Genomic DNA, 3219 nt, shown 5'->3' with positions numbered 1-3219 from the left:
AATTATAAAACATTTTTTAAGTATCCTGCCTGTTTCACATCTCGAATCTATCGAAATTTTCATAAAATAACAAATAAAAGTTAGAAGTCTTTATTTAGAATTAAACGGTTTCTAATCATAATAAACCCTGAAATCTGCATTTAATAAAAATCCCATTTAATACTACAGCTTTTAAAATGCACTTTTATTTATTAACAAGATAAAAAATTTAGATTTTTAGTAAATGAGCTACATAACAAAAACTTGTTAACCTTGAGGCTAATTCTTACAACGAAATTTAGCGAAAAATATTCGATTAAAATTGTTTTATAATGCTTCAACTTCAACAGTTCACAAAGATACACACTAATAATGTGAAGCTAAATTTTTATCAGATCAGTTAGAAAAAATTTTAAAAAAATGAGTGTACTCTCAGAGTTCACAAAAGCTACTTTCGGTTTAGTACTCAATGATGCTACAATATGATATTAGAGATCTGTGTACTACTGAGCTGTAACTATTGGGGCTTTTCTTTTTCTCATTACCGCTTTATTTTTCCTCTCTTTTGCTTATTTTTTTCGGGGGTGGGAGAGGAGAGAAGCATTTTCATTGTACTACAAGAAACAGATATTTCTAAAGTTTTTAATTAAAATTTTTTTTTCTCTATGTTTGTTTGAATTTGAAGGACTCAAATGATAGGATAACTAATTCAAATTTCAAATCTCATGCCAAGAATAGAGAGGTTCTAGGGTTTAAATATTAGCAAAGCAATAACGTTGCTTTTGTCTTAGATTTAACTCCTTCACATCCAATCCGCTCGACACAGCCCTACATTGAAACGACCAGAACCGAAAACGGGAGAGTATGTAATCATCTTTTCCTCCCTCCCCCTAAGGTATGTAGTACCAGGTGCTCTTTCCCCAAATGCATTGTATCAGTTTACTGCAGACAGCTTGTCCTAAGAGTTTTTTTTATCTTTGGTTGATCGTGACATTTCGTTGTTGATTCTTTTGTGGTACAGTGTGCTTTTAAGCTTTAAACAGCAATAAAAGAGAAGTTTAAAAATTTAAGGATTATATTTATTTTTAAACAATGTATTCCTTCCTATAAAAATAACGGAAATAAACAAAATCTCAGTATTGATCATAACAAAGCCGGAAAGGCTTGTTGATCTAACCTTCAGAATAGTTTTATAAAGAACGAGGTCAAAGGCTAATGGAATCTTTGTTAGAAAGTACAAAGGATGTCATTGGAAATCTTCACACCTATTTTCTGCGTTAATGGACGGGGAGGGGAGGAAATTGCTGTGAAACTGGAAAAGTATTTCGGGCGGTTCGGGTATTTTGAGGATACAGCTTAGCGAAGGGTCGGGATTTCAAAGAGTTAATCAAGAATTCAATCGATTTTGAGGGCAAGCAGGTACAGGTTCCTCTTCATCATGACGAAACAAATCTGCAGAACTGATGTTGTTTTTCTACTGAAGAATAGGGCTTTGTACCTGCTTGTTCTCAAAATCGACTGAGGTCTCGACTAAATCTACACCAGACATAATGCTGTTGATTGTTAATTTTACGTTTCACTTGGCGTGTTTCTCTGTCGCTTTGTTTCCAGTTTCAGTTTTTTATATCAGATGCTTACATAATAAAAAAATTAAAACAATTTTATTAATTTTGTCCTTATATTGAGTATATCATCTAGTTTCTGATTCTTTAAATCCAATGCAGACAAAATTGTAAAATCGCATCTGCAAGAGCAAATCCATTCTTGAATCGTAATATAGATAGACAGCTGATCATGATCATACAGGATATTATTATTCTAGTTTTAACAGCTTCACAACCGCTGCTGGTGCCAAAATTGAGTTAAACCGCAGCGATTCTGACACAGTTATCCCGAAATTAACTCCCTCTCTGGTTAATCATCAGTATCGCTTTAACAGGCAATACAACGCCACTGCCATAAAGGACGCATCTCGAAACGCCTCGTAATTACGAGCCAATTTCCGAGGCTCCTCCAAATAAACAGGCTGTCGATCCTTCCACAGCCGGTAATTGCATAGTTGGTGCCTGATAGTCATCCGGATATATCGGGATGATGTTTCGGCTTACAAGAAATAGAGAAAGAAAGCTTTGGATACGTCGTGTCGTAGAATGGCAACTTCGTTCGTAGGTTCTGTTTACACATACAAACTATGGGGCAGAACAATAAACACTTAAGTAATATTTCACATTCCTATATGAAACTGCAAATTATAAGAAAGTACTGAAATAAATTAAAAAAATGGATTGCAAATTAATTTGAATATGGAAAAACATAAAATATTTTATGATTTTGTGGCGCACAAATAACGTAACTTCGTCAACCAACAACAATCAATAAATGTCTTACATTTTAACTGGCTTGTTTTATTTATACATAAATGCATGCAAGATAAAACCCGTTGTCTGAAATAAATTTAGAATCGCATAAAAGTATACGTATTTTAAAATTAGACAATCCCTTAAATGAATGGTATTGGTTTTAAGAAAATTTGACATGGCACATTTGACAATTTAATTTGCAAAAATTTGACATTTAAGCAATTCTTGTGCCTGGATAAAAGGCACGAGAATTGCTTTTTCAAGGAGGAAAAATAATACTGCTTCTAGTTATTGTATTTTAAATTTCTATTTGATTATCAAGTGTTTCTGCTTCATTAAAATATATGTTTCGTCATAAAAATAATATAAAAATAAATAAATAAAATCTGAAATGTTTCAGATTTTAAATTACGTCCAAAGGGGCGTTTTTTAACATTTTGTGTGTTACCTTTCTTTATTAAATATCATGTTCTTCGCACTTAAACCATAAGATCCAGTGCAACAGCAATATCGCAAAATAGTTTTAAAACGAGCATATCTTTAGAATTTCCGATACAGAGACTCACGCGCTGGAGATATAAATGTTTTTTCTGCACAACGTTGCCATTGCTCGCTTTTAAATAGTTGAGTTTGTTACTCAAAAACTCGTTAAAGTTTTACAAAATATGAAATCGATAATAAAACAAATTCCAAATTTCAAATTTGGGATTCCAGATGCCCATATTCGTAGTAGGATTACGTCATTCAAAATTCGATTGTTCTATGTACCGCTGTTTTATCACAATACGAGAAATATACATACATTTATGCAGATTTTTCATTATTTAATTTCTTCAAATATAATGCAGGACTTAACATTTTGTGGCAACAGTTTGAAAAG

The sequence above is a fragment of the Stegodyphus dumicola genome, chromosome 1 (genome assembly GCF_044657685.1).
Source record: "Stegodyphus dumicola isolate Sdum_Otavi_A_Nest chromosome 1, ASM4465768v1".
In the NCBI taxonomy this organism is placed as follows: Eukaryota; Metazoa; Arthropoda; class Arachnida; order Araneae; family Eresidae; genus Stegodyphus; species Stegodyphus dumicola.
This window is presented reverse-complemented; position numbering follows the sequence as displayed.